The 22950-nt window shown below is 38.7% G+C and overlaps 1 protein-coding gene and 1 pseudogene across 1 annotated transcript in view; one reads left to right on the forward strand and one right to left on the reverse strand.

The window, feature by feature from the left end:
* IL1RAPL1 (interleukin 1 receptor accessory protein like 1) overlaps positions 1 to 22950 on the forward strand; it is a 1419608-nt gene that overhangs the window by 144073 nt on the left and 1252585 nt on the right. The window lies entirely within an intron of this gene.
* Positions 9390 to 11657, reverse strand: LOC101434318 (3-hydroxyisobutyrate dehydrogenase, mitochondrial-like; annotated as a pseudogene).

Raw genomic sequence — 22950 nt, forward strand, 5'->3', positions numbered from 1 at the left:
AACCCTTTTAAATGTTTTAAACTTAAAGGAAACTTTACATCCCACTCTAGCCTCCTATTTAGATATGATAATTTGCGGATCTCAAATGTTTTTTTTCTTTTACTTCCATCTTAAATATATTGCACGCTTCTATAATTATGTCATTTCTAAACTTTAATTTGTACTAATGTAAAAGGACATTTGTTTTTTAGTTAGCAATAGGTTTTTGATTGACCAAAATGCTTTTGGGGAAGTGCATTAACAATGTGTGTGTGTGTGTGGGGGGGGAGAGTTTGTTTGTAGAGAGAGAGTATATCAATTGGTAAAAGATTTGTTTCCAATATGATTATGTAATATCTGAGGGAGTGCCAGTTGAGAACAAATTCAATAGCTTTTCTAGGTAGGATTCCAGATTAGTGCCTGAAGGGAACAAACGATCTTTTTGAAGAGTTATTAAATTAGGTTATACATGCTCTTATGAAATATAGAGGAGCATAAAAGCATCCAAAGGAAAGCATAGAGACAACCCAAATTATTTAGGAACCAAAGGGATTGATTTATGATGATTATTAAAGATAAATGGATCTTCATAATAATAAATGTTCTATAAATAGGGAGTACGTTTAATGCCAAAATGTTCAGGGAATGGCTAAGTTCCAAAAAGTTTTACCCAATGATTAATGAGAACTGGAAACAATAACATTCTAGATGTTGTTGTCCAATTAATGATGTTATAGATTATTACCTGAAATGGGAAGCTAAGCTCATTGAAACTTTAGAAGATGAGTTAGCTATCTTTTATGTAACATTTATGTAATCTCACTATCTTTTAAAAAAATAAAAAATACATTAAAAAAGAATCTGAGGATGAAAACAGTCCATACAAAGAGAAGAGATTCTTGAAACATTCATTGAAAGTTAAACTTTCTTATTGCTGTATTGAATATCATTAAAATAATGAACATAATGAACCTTTAGGATTCTGATTTATTTTACTTTGATTAAATGTTTTAGGACTTTCCCCCAACTTGCTGTAACATCTCTCCAAGGGTGATATGTAAAATATTTGCCAGGTGGTGTGGCTGGTCCTGGTCAATCAGAATAGATGCTGGTTTTAAACAGCCATATGGAATCTCAGATGAGTATAATTTCTGTGTAAAGTAGAACCTGACAGTGGGGTCTCCCTTCCTGCCTTGATGTGTGAGCATCTTGAATTCTAGACTCAGAGAAGATGCACCAAGCTCAATTAGCTATATATAAAAATACCAAAGGTAGGGTTGACTTTGAGCTTGTGTGCATTGGCAGGGGCCTACTATTGTTAATAAAATGGACTGATTGGTTAGTGTTCATGGAATAACAGCTTGAAAACATTAAAATATTGCCTGGCCTGAATAATTGTTTACCTGGGTCTCTAAGAAGATACAATAAATGACTTTCTGAAGAATAAACGGAACCCATACTCTAAAATAGGAACCATATATGCATTCATCTATATAAAGAATATGTCACAGATCGGGTTCCCCTGGGAGCAGACTCTAAATTGGAGTTTACTGTGCAAGATGTTAAATAAGTGGCTTTGGGACTAAAACCAGTGGGAGGGATGTAGGAATATTTGGTAAAAGGTAGGTGTGATGAAAGACTTTTAACAACAACCTGAGTCAACAACCGGATGCTCTTGAGCTAGGATGACCTGAGTTTTCCTGAGTAGGGACAAGATTATTGGACCTTTAAATTCTGGATCATTCAGTTGTTAGAAGCGGGAGGGGCGTGAGTTTGGGCCAGGCTGTCCTTTGCAGCTGAAGTAACACCTGAAGGAGCGTCACCTAATGTGATGAGGACAGCATATCCAGCTGACAGGGCACCAAGTCTTTCATTTAATGGAGAGCTGGGCAGTAAATCACTGTGTCCACTGCCGGATAGGATAGGTTCTTATTAAGGGACTGTCATGATCCTTAATCAGTCCTCAAGCATCTGAACTCTGCATATCCATGACTCTTATCCATGACTGTGTTTAGAGTCACATACTTTGATCAATGTATGTCATTCTCTTGAGTGCAGTGTTGCAGTTTTTTGTTTTGTTTTTCTAGTGGGACAGAAGAATTAATTTCCCTGGAAATCTTAATTCTTTAGCAGAGTCTCTCAGGAGAGAATAGGGGCCTGAAAGAGACCTTGACTCCATTTTGTGAATTTTATGTTGCCTGTTTTCCATATCCCCTTCAAAGACTTGGATTGTTCTAAACCAAATATTTACTTGCATGTCCTGCAAATATTTATTGAGGGTTAGTAGTATGTTGAACAGTGTGGCGTGCACATATAGATTAAATACAGTCCTCTTTTCTGGAGAAGTTTCAATGTTAACCTGGGAGATAGACAAAGGGATAATTTTTATAACATAAGTAAGAATAAAGAACTGTAGAACAGAAGAAAGTATGCTTACAGAGAAAAGTAGTGTGTATGAAAGTAACTAGAACATAATAAGCATTTGTTTTTTTGTGACTAAGATTTTTTGGATTGGGCACCAATGACGGTCAGCCTGCTATGGAATGCTATGGATTTGATCCTCCCCCCACAAAAATAAAATATGTTTATAAGTTCTCCCCATTACTTAATGCTGCTTTCAAAGTTCTGCTGGAGGCTGGAGAAGACTTTTCAACTTTGAGATCTGGTTTTGATCTTGGATATCTGATCTCCTGTGGAGGCCAAGGATTTGGCAGTGCTGGTTACTTGATATGAGGCTAGCACAGTGCCTGGCACCTCCAGTAGCATTTTAATATTGGCCAAATGAATCAGTGAATGAATTGGATCAAGTTTATAAGACATATGCACCTAATTACTAATATTAGCACTTTCCTTTGTCTTCTTAATTATATAAAGGAATATGGAGAGCATATGACTTTCCTATAACACCTCTGCCTTTCTTACCTCCTTGCCTTGCACTCTTTTTTTTTTTTTAAAGATTTTATTTATTTATTTAATTTCCCCTCCTCCCCTGGTTGTCTGTTCTTGGTGTCTATTTGCTGCGTCTTGTTTCTTTGTCCGCTTCTGTTGTCGTCAGCGGCATGGGAAGTGTGGGCGGCGCCATTCCTGGGCAGGCTGCACTCTCTTTCGCGCTGGGCGGCTTTCCTCACGGGCGCACTCCTTGCGCATGGGGCTTTCACGCGGGGGACACCCCTGCGTGGCAGGGCACTCCTTGCTCACATCAGCACTGCGCATGGCCAGCTCCACACGGGTCAAGGAGGCCCGGGGTTTGAACCGCGGACCTCCCATATGGTAGACGGACGCCCTAACCACTGGGCCAAAGTCCGTTTCCCTGCCTTGCACTCTTTACTCCTTCTTTACCTTCCTTCCCTCCTTTCCTCTCTTGCTCTCTCCCTCAAGTTATTGGAGAACCCCACTTTCAAAGCAAAGATGGCAACTCTAGCAGTGGAACCCTTAATGCATAAGTGGAACTCAGAAGGCATACCTTGAAATATTCGCTCTTCACCAGATAGATGGATGTCTAAATTTGGCACATGGGTGGTCATTTTGGGTTGTGATTATGTAATATGCAAGAGGATGGGTTGTTTAAAAGTTGGCATTTTAAAATCAAGTACTGACTGGAGTAGTGGCCAATTTTCACTTTTTATTTTCAGTGATCATCCTGAATAAATGTAGTCTACAAAAATTATGGATGACTCTCCAAAATGTATGCACCAAATGCAATGAATATGCCACAATGATGAAAGAGGTTGTTGATGTGGGAGGAGTGTGCGTCGGGTGGGGTGTGGGGTATACGGGAAACTCTTATATTTTTTAATGTAATATTTTTTGTGATCTATGTATCTTTTAAAAAAAGAATTAAAAAAGAAAATTTGCTATAAAAATTGATGGAATAAAGTTATTTTTTGGAAAAACAGCAGAGTTGAGGGGTAAAGTTAAATTTTTAAAAAGTACAATATCCTCATGAGAATAAATTCTAATTCATTTCAAAATACATTAATTTTAACTATAATATATGCAATGCAGTATACGTTTTAAATATAGGTCAAATCCAGTGACAAATTTTTATTTTATTCTTAAGCATCATTCCATTCTACCAAGTATTTCTCTTCAAAAATGACAGACATGACTTGAAATTGCTTTATAATAGTTTCCAATGGGTGGTTTTCCTTATTTGTTTCAATTATGTTTTTTTTTTTAAAGTCGGTTTTATATTTATTGTGGCATTTGTCAAGGAAGTAAAATACTGCTATTTGGGAAGGCTCATCCATTTGCTGAATTTTGTATTGTGGTTTCAGCAATTCCTTTGAGAACTTTAAGATTGTACCATAACAGTGACAATTTTTTATGACTGGAAAGTCTCCTACTTAATCAGCACATACTGGCCTCAAAAATTTAGATGACCTGAAATGAAGTACAAGTCCTTGAATATAAGCAGCTCTTACAGTTACAGCATTATACATAGTTAGAAAGGGCTTTGAAAGCTTTTTTTTTTACTTTATATTATGATTTTTTTTCCTTTTATTACTGAATATGTATCTATTATGTGTTCAGAGGAGAAGTACTTCATAATGATTGTTACTTAAATAAATTTTTGGCCATATTTTATGCAACTTTATCCAACATAGAATAAATAAAATTATTCAATAAATATGTTTTGTGGACAAATCTACCTTATAAGTAAAATGACCAAAAAAGCCACAAGCCAACTAATGATTGTTCCCAGTCTCTTGGATAATGAAGTGTACATGTTGAACTGTGATGTGTGATGCTTATTTAAAGGGGAAAATTGTGTATGTCAAATTTCATTCATTTTTATCTATGTATTAATGTTGAATAAGATCCTAAGATTTATTTATAGGTGTCAGTTTTGAGATGTCTTCTTGCTGTGAAATCCCAAGCCTGATATTTGAGCAAACATATGGACTTTGAAACCATGTTCATTCAGTGCCTATGACCGATGGCTTAAATGAATCCCTAACAACTTACTTAAACCAAACAAATAATTAGTCTCAATTACAGAAGTGTAAATTTGACTCTAATTAATGAACATGCCAGCCTTTACACATTGGTTTAAGTGTAATTGATCTTAGGGCCACTGAGATCAATTTAAGGGTTGGCAAAATGACAACAAGTAGGAAGTGACTCAGATATAAGAATGCCCGCCACTAGAAAGATTAATTGTTGTAGTAGTGATAAACTAGTAGGTGGCTGATGTAATAATGATATCCCCATTTTAAGAGACCTCAAAATAGGATCACCAACTTCAAAGCTTTTAATTGTATACAATTACTATGTCAAATATACTCTTTTAAAAGAATATTTGCCACATTTGCTTGTCCTCTTTTTCAGTTTAGATTTTTTTTCTTCTTTCATCTTTTAAAAAAGAAAAAAAAAACATCCCAAAGGAAGCATACAAGTTGTTTTACATTTTCTGCTTTGAAATATTCACCCTTAAATGTATTGATAGGCCTGGCTGTGGAAAATCAAGTGGCTTGTATTAAAAAGACAATGACTGATGGCTACCTAGTAGTTTTCCATTTCCTTGGCCATGAGTAAAGTCTACTTTTGTTGCCATGTTAACTTCTCACTTTGACAGTGATATGTGGAGGGAGAAAAAAGGAAAAAGTCCCTTCTATTATGCCATTCCATTGCTTCTACTTTGAAGAGCACCCAGTACTCTGAATGAGAGGTTAGAAAGCTGAGATGATGAGATGAAGCCGAAGGGCAGGAAAAAGCCCAATGGACAGCCCATGTATTTCATATCAGGGTTTGGGGGGCAGTGGCTGAGGGAGGGACAGCCAGAGTCCCGGATCAAGAGAGGGAGAGGTGGCCGCTTTGTAGGGAGTTGCAGAGATGAGACTGTTATAGAGTCTGTCCTTTTTCCAAATATTCTCTATGTTCTTTTCTCCCTTCTTCCCCCCTCCCTCCTAAGCCCAGAGAACTCTTCTAATAAAAAGATTTTTGAAGAAACTGTCAAAGAAAATAGAATTTTTCAAGAAAGATGTCAAAGGAAATTGTTGAATGAGGCAAAGGGGCAGCATAAGACTAGAATGGAGGACAGTGATAAAGGTGCTATTTAGAAGATAAGCCCAGAAAACCAGGCCTAGAATCAAAGCCAAGCTACGGGCGGGGATGAGGTAACCAGGGCCCTGAAGATAATCATAAGGAGCTGGAGTCTGAGGAAGGAAAAAAAGGCAAGGCTGGTTAAGAAGTTTAAGGCAGAGGATGACCTACTTAGAAAAAGATCTTTTCAACAATGAAACATTGGACTTCAGGGATTTATCTCAGGAGGCCCGAGACTCATGAGTTTGTCTGAGTGGAAGCTGCTCAGAGTAAAACAGAAATTGTAATTATACAGAATTTTGATGAGATAAAAATTAACTTGAGTACTCATGTGCAGGAGCATTTCCTCTTCGAATGTTTTTTCAAAAGTTTCTTTTGAGCAGAGTTGTTCGCCATAGATCACATTTTATTTTATTTTATTTTTATTTTTTAAAAGATTTATTTATTTATTTAATTTCCCCCCCCCCCTCCCCTGGTTGTCTGTTCTTGGTGTCTATTTGTTGCGTCTTGTTTCTTTGTCTGCTTTTGTTTCTTTGTCGGCTTCTGTTGTCGTCAGCGGCACGGGAAGTGTGGGCGGCGCCATTCCTGGGCAGGCTGCACTTTCTTTTCACGCTGGGCGGCTTTCCTCACGGGCGCACTCCTTGCGCGTGGGGCTCCCCCACGCGGGGGACACCCCTGCGTGGCACGGCACTCCTTGCGCGCATCAGCGCTGCGCATGGCCAGCTCCACACGGGTCAAGGAGGCCCGGGGTTTGAACCGCGGACCTCCCATGTGGTAGACGGACGCCCTAACCACTGGGCCAAAGTCCGTTTCCCGAGATCACATTTTCATTGATGTTATGTTGCATAATACAACCTCATTTAGACTACTTTGTTGGAAGAACATTCTAAATCCAGGAACAGACTAAAAGAGGGAGAATTTTTTTTTCTTGGAAATAGCCAAAGAGGTGCATATTAGCCTTTTATACCCTGTGAATTCCCTTCTAGTATTTCTTAGAGGACTATATGAATGGGTGGATAAAAAATAATGTAAATGAAAAGGGTTTTATAAATACCTGTTTATAAATCCAAGCATTTAGAATACTTTGATACCCGTAGGTGAAACATGATTTCTGATACTTCATTCATATTAATAATTCATTTCATAACACAGCAGGATGGTAGAGTCATTTAAACACATAAATCCTGGAGCCTAATTAGCTGGGTTGAATCCTAGCTCTGCCATTTTCTATCTGTGTGAGGATACTGGGCCTCTGTATGTGTCTCACTTCCCTCTCATGTAAAATGGGCTAATAGTAATGCCCATTTCCCAGAATTGTTTTAACAATTGATTATATACATAAAGTTATTAGGACAGTAACAGGCACAGAGAAACTTTTTATTAAATCTTTATTATCAGCAATCCTAACAATAATGAAATCTTTTTGTAAACTATTCCCTATTTCCTTCTGCAAATTTCCCCCATCCTTTACAATAAAACTCTGATGAGTTGTCCCATTGCTCTTAAACCTCATCCCACTTGTGATGGCTGTGGAGCCATCCCTCCAACTAAACTATATTTGCGTAGGCCCCCAGAGTCTTCACAGTGCTATATCCAAATCAGTTGTCAGTCTTCATCTGACCTTGGTCTGCCAGCAATAGTTGATCACTCCCTTCCTTGACATACTATCGTCACTTGTCTTTTAGAGCCATGTTCACTTGCTTTCCCTCCCAACCCTTGGTGGTTACTCTCAGTCTTCTTTATTGATTTCTTTTCCTCTTGTCGCTCTCTTAATGATGCCAGAAACTAGACTCATTCCTTGGTCTTCTTCTCCCATTTAAGCTCACTTCCTTGGTTATTTCACCCAGTACTTTGTTCTCTAAATACCACGTGATTGCTGATAAGTTGGCAAATTTGTATCTCTGTTTCCACCTCCTCCCCCAATTCCAGGCTTGTACATACAACTCAAGATTTCCAGTTGGAAGACTGTTAGATACCTGAAATTTAACATATCCAAAAAATTGATAATCCCCTAAAAACTGATTCCCCCCCTTCCCTTTCTTGTATTAGTTGATGCAGTTCCACCCTTCACTTATTCAGGACAAACACCTTAGACTCATCCCTCGCTCCTTTAACTCTGTCTGTTCCACATCACCCAGCCAGTACATTCCGCTAGCTTGAGCTTCACAAAATAGAGCCACGTAGTGACTGCTTCTTTCTATCACCACTGCTACCATCCTAATCTAATGCCTGCTTTTGCTCTTCATCCCTTATGAACTATTCTCAACGCAGAAGCCAAATGTCAGTAAAATGTCAGTCCTCCTTTTGTAAGCCTGCCATGGTACCCCAGTTCACTCAAGGTAAAGGCCAGGGTCCTTATAATGGCTTGCAAGGCCTTATATGAACTGGGCCCTGTTGTTCTGATGACATCTCCAACTACCTTCCCCATTGTTCATGCTGCTCTAGCCACACTAGAGCTCCTAAAACATCTAGGCACGCTCCTATTTTAAGGCTTTGCATTTGCTCTTCTCTCTGCCAACAATTTTCACACAGATACTCCCATAATTTCCTTGTCTCCTTCAAGTCTTTGTCCAAATGTCATCTTTTATTTTTTATTATCAGCATAGAAATTTATTTGAATTCAAAATAATGTGGCTTTATTTAGAATAGTGCAATAATCATCTAAAGTATCATTGTTGACTCTGGAACAGGTCTAAATATGTCATTCTTTTGAAGTTCAAAAATATGTAGTAAGAATGTACAAGGAAACAAAATTGTAAAAAAACAAGTTTGCTGAGCATTGGGCATTATAACAAGAGGGCCACACACTGTACCAATACTGTAACCGAGGCCAAATTATGCAGCAAAAGCTCGTTTGCTTAATCCATACCCTGGAAGATAAGTCAGCAACCTCATAAGAGTATCACTGCTTGGTCAACAGGACAAGCTTCCTGAGAGATGCAGGGAGTAATTCACTAGACTTCCTTGCTCTAATTTCTCTTCTCACATCAATTTCTTTTCTTTCATTTAAGATGGGATTTATCTTGCTGAAAAAATATTTGGTTTTCTTTTTAAAGTGGAGAATATAATATCCTGATTGAAGTGTTATTCGATTATTTAGTTGACTGTGCTTAAAAAGGTCAATCAGCTGGTTAGTGGCTTGCAGAGAAAATACATTTCTCTTAACATGTTTGCTGAATATACTAAAAGAACAAGCAGCTAAAAATGGGTGAAAAGTCCTAGGGTTTACTGTGACCTAGACAATTGATTGTCTAGGTCAAATGGACCTTTGATTAAATCCATTTTTTTGTGTGTGGAGTGAGCTATAAAGGAGGCTCCAGGATAAGAGTTTGGTTTCCAGCAGTGTCCAGGGCTTAAGAACAAACTCAGATGGCCTCCTCCTCCCATAGAAACTGGAACACAGATGAGAAGTCTTTCTTTGAGTAGCCCTTTGCAATCATTAGCCTGTAAATCTCATGGGCCAGACTGCCCAGAAAGATTGGACTCTGTGATGGTAGCAGAGTCTTGTGCTAATCCCAGATCCTTGGCCATGAGTGTTGTTCAGACTCCACCCTGATAATTGTTAGCCAAGGGAACTCCATCCACCTCCCCAGGTACAGAATTGTTAAGTGTTGCTTGGCCAACACTGTCCTGAGTGCATATTTAGAATTTTAGCTACTAGTTTTGGGTCAAGTCCTAGCCGAGAAGGAATGAGGGTCCAACAGTGAGCCCCTGATACTAATGACTATGCTTGTGAGCCTATATGCCTGAAATAAGAACAAGGCCTAGAGTAGCACTGTGCCTGGGAATTTCCTCCTGACAGCCTTTATGTTACTCAAATGTGGCCAGTCTCGAAGCCTAACTCAGCATCTAAATGCAATGCCTTCCCCCCAGCGTGGGACATGACACCTGGGGATGAGCCTCCCTGGCACCGAGGGATCACTTTCAAGTACCAACTGATGATGCAACTGGAAAATGACCTTGAATTGAAGGTTCAATGCGGATCTAGCAGAATATCCCTGTCTACATATAATAACATGACTTTAAAATGCTGTTTGACCTAATGTAAGGGGGAAATGGAAAGGAGAAATGAGTTTATATGGCTACGAGTCTCTAAAAAAGAGTCTGGAGGCTGTCAGAAGGATTGCCCTTATGCACAACTGAGCAGAATCTAAGAGACAGATGAAGTAGATACAATCCCCAGGTATTGATTCCTTTGAGGACTAAAGGGACCCACGGGTTCTATGGTCATGGCAGATAGGGTTCATTGCCATGACAGATGGCCCTTCTTTGGAGCTGGTGTTTCTGCATGGTGAAACTGGACCCAGAGGGGATCTCTTTTCATAAGACTATCATGCTACTTTACTGGAATTGTAGTTGGTATTGGGGTTTCAGATATATTTAGGGGATTGAATCTTTTTACTGACAATATGATAACCAGGCCCTGAGCCTCAACAGACTTCAGCTCCTACAATCTGATTTATTGGACTCACCTCACTCAGCTCAGATGGAGTTGAAGGACAACCACCACACCATGGAGCCTAGAGTACCTACAACTGAAAGCAGGAGGAATGCATCCAGTAACCATGTGGAATCTGAGCCTCCTCTTGACATAGAGGTGCAACGGACACAACCAATCCAAGGACTTCAGAGAAAAGGTGGCATTGGAGTGGGAAAAGTGGACATGGTGGCTGATGGGTATGGGGAATGGCAGGAAGAGATGAGATGTGGAGGCGCCTTTGGGACTTGGAGTTGCCCTGGATGGTGCTTCAGGGGCCATCACCGGACATTGTTAATCCTCCCAGGGCTCACTGGATGGAATAGGGGAGAGTGTGGGCCATGATGTGGACCAATGACCATGAGGTGCAGAGATACCCAGAGATGTACTTACCAAATGCAATGGATGTGTCATGATGATGGGAATGAGTGTTGCTGGGGGGGGGGGGAGGGGTGCGGTGGGGGTGGTGGGGTCGAATGGGACCTCATATTTTTTTTAATGTAATATTTTTACAAAATCAATAAAAATAAAATAAAAATTAAAAAAAAAGTCCTAGCCTGATTCCAAGATTCATAGCTTCAGCAGTTCCAATCATACTAATAGATAATACAATAACATGTTGTTGCAGATATTTGCAGCCTTCCCAGTTCCAACACCTCAACAATACACCACTCACACTGGAGCCCATGTACCCCAGGAACTGTTGGGTAGCAGCAAATTATTCTTCGGCTCCTCCCACCATAAATTTGTGGTTCCCAGACCAAGCAGCTCCCACAGCGCCAGAAACAAGGGATGTCCATGTAAACTGCTCCCATTTTCTCAACTTTGGCCAATTCTTTTTAAACTGTGGGATCCATAGTACAGGACTCTATTAATAATGAGCCTTTCTTCACTTCTTTTAGAGTTCCATTTGCTCCAGAATGAACTTCAATTGCATTGATACTTATGGGCAGCATTGTAATAACTCTGCTTTTTCAGCTTTGTCTGCTGGGGAAGACACTACCTGTTCACCTCGTTCTTTGTACATATCAGGAGCACATCGTAAATAATGAGTGGGACAGCCATGTTTCATGAGATTTGGGGCCATTGGATTCCCGGTGTTGCCCAGTCTAGTGAATCCAATTGGACTCTTACCAGCCATTGACTTCAAACACATCACTTGCAAGGCTGACCATAGCTGGCTGATGCTGGTGGCTCCAGGACTGGAAGCTGTAAGGAGGTTGCTATGCTGCTCCTGCCCAACATCATCTTTTTAATATGCCTCCCCCTCTAGTAATAAAATTATAACTCCCTTCCCCCACCCCTACCCTGGCATTCCTCATCTCCCTTCTCCTACTCTTTTTTTTCTATAGTGATTAGCATCTTCCAAGATCATATACGGTTTACTTATTTGTTAGGTCTCTTATTTATTATCTGTCTTCCTTCATTGGAAAGTAATCTCCAAAAGGACAGGGAACATTTCTCGTTTACTGGTTAGATTGCTATCTGTCACACAGTAGGCATTCAATAAATGCAGTTTGAATGAATGAATGGATATTTTTTCACTCCCGTGCAAATACGTTAAAGAGGGTTTTCTGCAAATGCAGACTTTACACAAGATACATCGGCAGCAAACATCATCTAATCATTGTTTTCATTTTCTGATTTTATTAGGCACTGCTCAACATAAGCATTTTTGGACCACTGTCCCCTCAGCTGGAATGTCTTCCCTCTTCCCATAGTCTTATTAAATATTGCCCCACCGTCAAGCTCTGCATCACCTGTGAAGTTTTCCTTCTCCCGTCATTCTTGTCCATACTGATTTCCATTTCCTCTGAACTGATGTAGCACTTACCTTCTGTACTGTACAACTGGGCCCTCACTTTCATATTGTTTCATTGTGTTATATGAATACCGTTTGTGTCCTCAAGTAGCTTGCTAAGTCCTGAAGGGCAGACACAATATATTATGCTTTTTGGCAAAGCAGTACACAAGTTCACGCTCCAGTCTAGGTACCCGAGTATTTTAACTTAGAAATGATTTTTCAGAAAGGGTCTTCTGAATTTGGGAGAGCAAATTGCTTTAAAAACAAAAGTATCTGACAAGCAAAAATTTAAACATACAGGAAACTATGTGAAATAGAAATTTTGTAGAGTTAATAATTTAAAGGATTTTTCTCTCTCATGTTTCCTTCTCTATGAATAAGCAATAGGAAATATCAAGCATCTTTCCTTTTTAAGTATATATTATTAGTTACCCATTGAAATTTAGGCCCTTTTTTGCTTTTTAAAAATCATTAAGCTATTATATGACAAAACATTTATGTATTTGTTGAATCAAATGATCAAACTGGAAAGATGTGATACTCTCAGTTAGAAGGTATATAATGCTTGCTCATTAAAATGGTGGCTCAGAGGATATTCATGAAAAGGGTTGCTTGTCTTTTGGCTCTCTTCTACTTATCTATTAATTTACACAGTCCATTTCCTACAACTGCATAGAACATATGCACATTAAACTTTAAAATGGCTTAGTTTATGTCCCAAACTTACAGAGCCAAATAAAGTCTGTGCTAATGGAAGGCCTTTAACTTCCCCCATTGTGCTTAATGACCATCATTATTAAGGTGGTCTCTATGAGGATTCAGTATCCCAGGAATGCAAACTGTCTTTTGGAGAAAGAATAGGCAAAATGAGTCAGAAATGCTAGCATTGGGGGACATCAGGGTATATTTTGATTTTCAGATTTGAAAGAAAAATTTTTTTCCTTCAGAATTGAATTTTAAAAAAATATGTTTTATTTATTCCCCCCACCATGTTGTTTGCACTCACTGTCTGCTCTCTGTGTCTGTTCACTCTGTGTTCTCTGTGTCTGCTCGTCTTCTCTTTAGGAGGCACCAGGGACCGAACCTAGGACCTCCCACGTGGGAGAGAGGAGCTCAATTGCTTGAACCCACATCTACTCTCTGCTTTGTTGTCTCTCTCATTGTGTTTACTCTTTGTGGCTCCTTGTTGCATCAGCTTGCCATGCCAGCCCATAGCACCAACTCACTGTCTTGCTTGTCTCCTCCAGGAGGGACCAGGAACTGAACCCAGGACCTCCCGCATGGTAGGCAGGAGCTCAATCGCTTGAGCCACATTTGCTTTCCCAGAATTAAGTTTTACATGGATATTACTTTGTGACACACACATACCAGGAGATTTTCTCAATTCTGCTTTTACAAAATGCAATGAATTCTTCCATCCCATTAGCCTTATTGAATGTTATGAAAGACTTAACAAAAGAGACCTGGCTGTTTTGAGAAACTGAGGAAACTTCGGGGAGGCAGAGCACAATGAACATCCAGTGCTTCTGACATTTCTCTAAGTTATAATAGAGAATAAAAGAAAATAGTAATATTCCATAAACACAATTTGTTATTTGCAGGAAGAGTTATTTCCCAATATTTTAAAAATTAATATTTCATTTTAATAAAGATTCTAAAGTGAAATTCGAGTACTTTCCTATACAGTATTTCTGATTTTGGTTCTTAGAGACACTACAAATATGTATGTAATATTGAAGCTTAGATGTACAACTCTTTTATTTTAAAAATATTAATTCATTCAACAAAGGTATTGAATGCTTTCTGTGTGCCAGGCATTCTGCTAGTGATGCCAAGCTGAATGAGACAGATGATGCCCCAGTCTTTCACATAGTTTACATACTAGTGGAAGTGTAAGAATATTTTTTAAAAGCCAAAAAAAAAAAAATTAAGAGAAAGAAAGATGCAAAGAAAGAGAGAGAGAGGGAATGAAGAAAAAGGAAAAGAAAAAAGAAATAACATAATTTTCCATTTAGATAATTGCTGAAATTGAATAAGAAGGTGCTGTGAATGGCAATTGAAAGCTGGCAAATTGTGTTCATGTATATTATTTTTTTAAATGATTTCAATTTAAATAAATATATATTTGATATCAGCTATCTAACAATTCTCTTTTCCCTTACATCATCACAGACTAATTTGCGGGAACCATAATGTCCTGCAAGACAGAAATATTGGGCCAAAAATATCTCAGTTTCAAAATCCTAGTTCATGTTAAAATTATTTTACTTATTAGACAGATAACTTAAGTGTCTATTATGTGCCAGGTACCCTTTCAGGGAGCTAGAGGAAAAAAAAAACATGCCCCTTTCCACATGGAACTTATCTAAACGATAAGTAAGTCAAATTTATACTGGAGAGCAGTGGGGAGAGCAATAAGAAGTGTCTGGGTAGAAGTTACTGCAGTGCCCCAGGGTGGCCAAAGATAATCTCTCTAAGGAGGACTCATTTCATTTAAGTCCTGAAAATGGTCAGGGAGTGATCCAGGTGTGTATAAGGTGAGGGAAAAGCATGTGCAAAGGCCATGAGGCAATGTTCAAGGAACAGTAATGGAATGAGAGCAAAGAGAATGTACTGCCAAACGAAGTTAGAAAGATAATGGTGTTTGGAGTACTTTGTATGGGCTTTGGGGTCAAGGATGAAAAATAATGCTGATGGCAAGAGGTAGCAGGTGACACCTGTTTGCCAATGTCTTTCCCTCTTGGTTCATTCTTAGATGAGTGCTATAATTTCTGACAAGACCAGGAGTATTAAAATACTCCTAATTAGCTGCTCCAACCCATTCCCACTTGGCTCTCAAAGTGGTCTTTCCATCCTACCTGCCAGATCCTATCATTCCCAGCTTAACCACCTATCGTGACACTCCATTGGCCTTACAGAAATGGAAAGGTCTTAAATGGCATTCAAGACCCTTCATAACGTGACCTCTCCAAGATACCTAGGCATCATGCATTCTCTGTGCCTTCACACGTGCCTTCCCTCTACCTGGAATGTTCTTTTCTCATCTCCTCCCATGGCTGCTTCCTTCTCATTCCTTAAGTTCTATTTCTAATGACGCCATCTCAGAGAATTTCTTTTCCTGATCACTCTAAAGTAGGTTGTGCTCAATCAATATCCTCCATTATTTCCATGCTGTTTATTTCCTCCTCTCCAAAATCAGAAATTAAATTATTTATTTTGTTTTCTCTTGTAATGTCTGTCTCCTCGATAATAATAAACTCCATGAAGGCAGAGACATTGTTTGACTTGTACGCCTGTACCAATAATAAATGTTAATATTATACCCATTGGATGCTTATTTATTCCCCAATATTGTTAGCAGCATATTGCATGCTCTAACTCGTTTACCATTTAAATCTATGAGGACGGCATTGTTATCACCATTTATTAAATGAGGAAATCAAGGCCCAGAAAGATTAAGCAATTGGCTTCTAATTCCATAGCTGATGTGGTACAGAGACAGGATTTTAATTCAGGCAGTCTCCTGCCAGAGCTAGCGCTCCTTCCCGTCAAGCTCTACTGCCCCCTGGAATCAATCATGCCTGTAACAGTGGGTAAAACAATGCTCAGTGAGTTTTTTTTTTAAACAAAGAAATGAATTAACTGGATTTCTTGCCTGATCACCACATACACACCCTGTGTGCCTGCAATTTTCTGCAGGGGAGCTCACTTCTTCTCATTTGCCTGGCCATCTGCTATTTTTCTTTCTTGTTTTCATCCACTATTCACCTGCCTTCCAAAGGTTTTTATGACTTCCCACTCTTGCCCTGTCCAGGTGAAATAGGAGTTCTCTTTGCCCCCCATTTTCTATTTGCATAAGCAAATTTAGCAGTGATTGTGCTATATATTAATTATTGACTTTATTATGTTCCCCAGACTTGGAGCTCCCAAAGGCAAGCTCTGTAACTGTTTTTTGTTTTTGTTTTTTTAGAAGGTACCAAAGATTGAACCTAGGACCTTGTACATGGGAAGCAGGCACTCAACCACTGAGCCACATCTGCTCCCCAAAAAGAGTTGGTTTTTCTGTTTGTTTTTAGGAGGTTTAGGAGGTACTAGGGATCGAACCCGGGACCTCGTATGTGGGAAGCTGGTGCTCAACCACTTGAGCTACATCCGCTCCCCTGTTTGTTTTTATATACCTGGTGCTTGGCACAGTTCAGGGCATGAATAAGTTGATGCTCAATAATATTTGATGAAATGTGTGTGTGACACAGCTTTTCATGTATAGAACAGCATACTCATTAATATGGTAGAAATCTTACCTGCTTAAAGAAATATTAGGAACATAGGTGAAATTAGCAAACCATTAATACATCCTACACTAGCCATATTTGGTGCCTTCAAATAATTATCTAAACATGTTTCACAGACCTTGAAGTCTATTTGTTTAAATTTAGTTCCGTTTTGTTTTTTAAAAGATTTCTTTTTTTATTTATTTCTCTTCCCTTCTCCCCCCCACCACCCACAGTTGTCTGCTCTTTGTGTCCATTTGCTGTGTGTTCTTCTGTGTCCGCTTGTATTCTTGTCAGTGACACCCGGAATCCGTGTCTCTTTTTCTTGCGTCATCTTGTTATGTCAGCTTTCCGTGTGTGCGGCGCCACTCCAGGGCAGGCTGCACTTCCTTTCACGCTGGGCGGCTCTCCTTACGGGGTGCACTCCTTGCACGTGGGGCTCCCCTATGTGGGGGATACCCCTGCAGTGGCAGGGCACTCCTTGAGCACATCAGCACTGCACGTGGACCAGCTCATCACATGGGTCAGAAGGCCCTGGGTTTAGACCTTGGATCTCCCATGTGGTAGGTAGACGCCCTATCCGTTGGGCTAAATCTGCTTCCCTACGCAAATATTATAGACTGGTAAGCAGACTCCGTAGTAAAACAATTTGCCAAGAGATGTCTCATCTCTTCCTATTGAGTATCATTAAGTATGAAGAGGATCTGTAACATATGATATAAAATAGGTCAAATCTAATATTATTTGAGATCTTCACCTCGAATTTAGCAAATAAGTTTAGATTTTAGTACCCTGCATTTTAAATGTTCTGCATCCTTTAGTATTCTTAGCACCAAGAAAGAAATTTTGCAACATAGTTCTTGAATAAACAAAGTCTTTTGGTCCAAGTGGTTGCTTCATAAATTCTCTTTAGTTAAAGCTGATTCTCTTCTTAATGGGAGACTCAGTTCTGAATTCCCATTTGCTCTTCTTAAACAGGGCATTTATATTCTTTGCTTTCCAAAATTGGGGAGTTCTTTACATTATTTAATCAGAATATTCATACTGAAATTAAATTTTTGTATGTGAACAATTAGGTTGAAAGTACTAAAGGAAATTTTCAGTTCTCTACTTAGAGACTGGCAGAACATCTCATTTGGACATTAACTGAAAGCAAGATTTTGGAAAATGGAAATTGGAATACTATGGTCATGAGAAGAAGGTAGCTCACAGTTAGCTGAGGATGGTAGAACTATGATTAATGGGCCGAAGAAATTAAAATGCTGGTAAAGGGGACCGAAACCCATGATAAGTGACTTCTCAAAGCTAATACCAGGCCAGATGGAAGCCAAAAATAAGAGTATGATGCTGTTTAGGGCAAGCTCAGGGCAGATAAAGAGATCCAGTTCAACAAATTTAGTGAATTGCAAGTAACTGCATGTGTTAAGTACTGGATTTGATACCAGTAATAGAAAGATGAAAATATGTTTTCTTAATTTTATTTCCCATAGACTTTATTGGAAGGTATTAGATCTCCACACTCAAATTTTATTTTGAAGCTGTTAAATCAGAGGGACAACCCTTATGTACTGGAAAACATCACTGGATGCTTGATTTAATTCGTGGAGTCAATCTGAGTTCTTTGGGAGAGAGCAGAAATATATTGTACAGTCTTTGCCAAGAAGTACAGAGTATACATTACAAATGGCTACTACTACAAGGAATAGTAGGTTAAGTATTTGAGTATTCAACAGGCACATCAGGTAATTGGGTATGTCCAGATAAATAAAATAACTTCATTTCTGTAGATGGCAAATGATTGGATTCCATAGCAAAATGTAGGAAAACCACATGGCAAAGAGCAGCATACTTTGTTAAGGGGCAGAGACAACTTGAAGAATGCAAACACTATACAAGTATAGAAACCCTGGATTGTAGGATTTCTTTGGTAATTAATCTTTAGGATCCTTAATTTCTTTTTCTGAAAAAATGGGTATAGTACTCTCTAACTTACAAATTTGGTGGGGATCAAATATAATAATGTACCTTATAGAACTTCATACCCTTTAAAGTACTACCCCTGAGAAGAATGTAATTATTGAGAATCATATGGTTTTAAAAAAAAATTTCTCCTTCCCTTCTCAGTTCAAGGAGTCAAAAGGTGACTCTCAAATAGAAGTTAAATGTCATCTATTTTCAGAAATAGAATTTATAACTCTGTATGCCCAATTTAGTTCTTTTCTCACTCTGCTTTGGAGTAGATGGGTATTACTTGAGTTTAAGCACTTACCACTTCATATTTTTAAATCTTAAAATGGCATCCTCATCACCTCCAATTTTCTAGAATCTCCATTTTCAAATAACCTTGCACATAGCCTTTAAAATTTTATTTCCAAAATATTGTCACAATATTGGGGAAAACATTTGTACTTCGGAGTCTTCTGGATATCAGCTTAAAGCTAAGACCTATTTCTTACTAGTTGTAAGACCCAGAACAAGTGATTTCAATGTTGAGCTCTAGTTTGCTTATCTAAGAATAATAGAATCTGCAATAGGACTGAGGTTAGAACAATCCAATACATTCCTTGTACTGTGCCTGGCTTAGAGAAATGCTTATTAATTTCATTCCACTTGTACTTCCACCACCTAATCTTGAATCATTTTACAATATTCAGTGGCTTTTCATTATCCATGGGAGAATAGACAAATGCAAACTCCTTTGCCTGTGACTCCGTCTCCAAAATTGTTCTAGTCTTCTTTATCACCAATTATTTTCCTGCTCAAGCCCTTTGTTTAATACAAACTGTTTTTTTCCTGAAATTCTCACACCTATTTAGTTGCTTTCATGGTCTGCTATGTCTTGATTTCTAATGATACGAATTTTATCAATTCTTCGAGCCTCAATATTTTCTAACCTTTTACAATAAACTTGACTACTTTCAATTCAGACTACTTTTTGGGATTAACCGTTTATTTGACCCTTTTCAATTACCTTTCTTCCTTTAAAAAAGTCCTTTTTCATAATGTTTATCTTATCTACACATTTATATTGTATGCTCCAGAAGGGTGAAATGAGTCTTTTTATCTTTCCATATACCTGTGACAGATAGACAGCAGCAAATCAATGATTATTAATTATGTCTGTACTAGTGGGTTAAAATTTTTAAAAAGCAACATACATTGAATGTTCCAGGCCCTGTTTAATAATTTTACCTATCATTTAATCTGGATGAAAGTCCAATGAGGTGTAGGGTCTGAGGATCAGAGAACTTAGTAACTTGCCCAAAGCTAAACAAATTATAAGCTATTCAAGCAGGATATGAATCCAAGCAGATTCATATCAGAGCCTATATTCTTAACCACTAAGCTACATTGATACTTACATGACTGCAAAAAGGATCCTTGTGGCACTGTACTGCTTCCAAAATATTATCCCATGTGTTTATGTGCTCAAAATGGTGATAATTATTAGTGCAGATTCATTTAACAAGCATTATAGAATGCTGTTCTAAGCCCTAGGATGAAATGGTGAACACTACAGAGAAGATTCTTGTTTTTGTGAAGCTAGTGGGAAGGGGGGGTGTTGAGATGGGTAATGAGCACATAAGTAAGAAATTATTAGATAGTGACACCTTCTGTAAAGAAAATAAATAATGGCTATAGATTGATTAACTTGAGTTTATGCTTTGGTTCAAATGGTCAGGAAAGGCTTCTTTGGAAAAGCGACCTCTCAACCGAGACCTTTATTGGGTGAAGAATAATTCTAGTTAGTTTAAGCAAAAAGTCTTAAAGGCCTTGAAATGGCTCATGGCACTGCCGACAATGCCAGAAAATTAAGCCTGAATCAATTTTCTCCAGGAAAAACATCCAACCACACCAAGAAACCACTTAGCACAGTTGCTCGGGGTGCCGAACTATCTTCATCTTCCCAAGATACTTACCCAAGAGGGATTATTAGAGTAGCTGTAATGAAGATGTGTAAAGGGTGATAAGGTCAGGATAGGTTTTGCATGTAAAGCCTACAACAGAATTTCCCAACTGATGGCACCAAATGGGTTAATAGAGTGCGATGATATTGATCATCTCAGTCCTCAGGATGGCCAGGTGGGATCTGTGGCACCGAAATCCCCCTGGTTGCCCCTTGTCTTGAGTAACCTCTCAGTTTACTTTGCTGTGCCATGACATGGAAAAGGTTGGGGACTACTACTGGTCTACAGCATTGGGCTGATCGATGTGGGATAGAGAAGAATCAAGGATGAGCCCTAGGTGTTTTTTTTTTTTTTTTTAAATATTTATTTATTATTATTATTTTTTAATTACATTAAAAAATATATATGAGGTCCCATTCAACCCCACCGCCCCCGCCCCCCACTCCCCCCACAGCAACACTGCAACACTCTCTCCCATCATCGTGATACATCCATTACACCTGGTAAGTTCATCTCTGAGCATCACTGCACCCCATAGTCAATGGTCCACATCATAGCCCAGACTCTCTCACGTTCCATCCAGTGGGCCCTGGGGGGATCTACAGTGTCCCGTAATTGTCCGTGAAGCACTATCCAGGACAACTCCACGTCCCGAAAACGCCTCCACATCTCATCTCTTCCTCCCGTTCCCCACACCCAGCAGCCCCCATGGCTACCGTTCCCACACCCATTCCACATTTTCTCTGTGGACATTGGATTGGTTGTGTCCATTGCACACCTATGTCAAGTGAAGCCCTAGGTTTTTAGCTTGAGTTACTTGGTGGCTTATGGTGCTGCTTACTGATAAGGAAAAAGACCGAGACGATTAGGTAATAGAAAGAGGAGAATTAAGACAGTATTTTTTTTTTAGACATGTGTACCTTAAGAAACTTAATGGGGAAACGGACTTTGGCCCAGTGGTTAGGGCATCCGTCTACCACATGGGAGGTCCGCAGTTCAAACCCCGGGCCTCCTTGACCAGTGTGGAGCTGGCCCATGTGCAGTGCTGATGCGCAAGGAGTGCCCTGCCATGCAGGGGTGTCCCCTGCGTAGGGGAGCCCCACACGCAAGGAGTGCGCCCGTAAGGAGAGCCGCCCAGCGCCAAAGAAAGTGCAGCCTGCCCAGGAATGGCGCCGCCCACACTTCCCGCGCCGCTGACGACAACAGAAGCGGACAAAGAAACAAGACGCAGCAAATAGACACCGAGAACAGACAACCGGGGGGGGGGGGGGGGGGGGCGAATTAAATAAATAAATAAATCTTTAAAAAAAAAAAAAAGAAACTTAATGGACCTCTACATACAAATGTTAAGTAGATAGTTGGGTATATAAAATTAGAGCTCAGGAGAGCAGTTTATTTTGAAGATATAAATTTGGGTGTCATGAGCATAAAGACGCTGTTTAGAGCATTGGAAATGAATGAAATAATCAAGGGAGAAAGTATAGATAACAAAGAGGAATGATCTTAAGACTGAATCCTTGGACACGCCAACATTTTGAAGTAGAATATACTAATAATAAAGGAAGTGTAGAGCATGGGAAGAAAATTCTTAGAATGAAATATCTTAGAAATAAACTCAAAAACATCCTGGTTACATAAAACCATTGTGTTTCTACATGTGTGATTAAAAGAAAAAATGGAGTTGGGATGAATTAAATTATTAAAAGGACTGAATATGTTGGAAAAGAAAACTTCCATACTAGGACAAACTTTAGAAAAAATAACTTTAAAAATGTGGCCTAAGGAAAGATATGATCAAAGCTTATAAAATGAAAAATGTATGAATAAGGTCAACATATTCTTATTTACCAAAGTCCGAATGCTAGAACTAAGAGGCACTCCTGAGGCTTGAAAGAATTACATTGAGGACAAAATGAAAGGAAGTTCTGTTTTAAACAGTAGGTAGTAAACTTATGAAACTCTTTACCAAAGTGGTAAAATGGGTTGAAAATATAAATAGTTTCAAGGTGGAGTTCATGGACAGTAGGTATATAATAGGCTTAAGGAAAGGACACTGGTGATATTTTGATGACTGGTACATTTCTATCTTTTAATTTTATATCCTATTTATTCTATTTCATAACCAGCTTTGAAAAAGAATTTGTTTCATGCCAGAATTAGAATAAAAAAGTAATATCTGAGTAATATGATTTTTTTGGTTATGTAAAATATTTACAAGTGAAAGTTCTCAATAGATTCCAGTTTCCTTAAAACAAGTATATTACTTTATAAAAACCCATATATATATAAAAGTTAGTCATTTAGATATAATGATTTATTAAATGATTTAATGGAACATATTTATTAACAATGAAGAATGATCTTAACAAATATGATGAGGTGAAAGTAATTTATAATATCAAATTTCAGTACTTTCTTAAAAAGTTCTTGTTAGTTGAATTTAGTTTGAAACATATGTCTGTCTAA

The sequence above is a fragment of the Dasypus novemcinctus genome, chromosome X (genome assembly GCF_030445035.2).
Source record: "Dasypus novemcinctus isolate mDasNov1 chromosome X, mDasNov1.1.hap2, whole genome shotgun sequence".
NCBI classification, from domain to species: domain Eukaryota; kingdom Metazoa; phylum Chordata; class Mammalia; order Cingulata; family Dasypodidae; genus Dasypus; species Dasypus novemcinctus.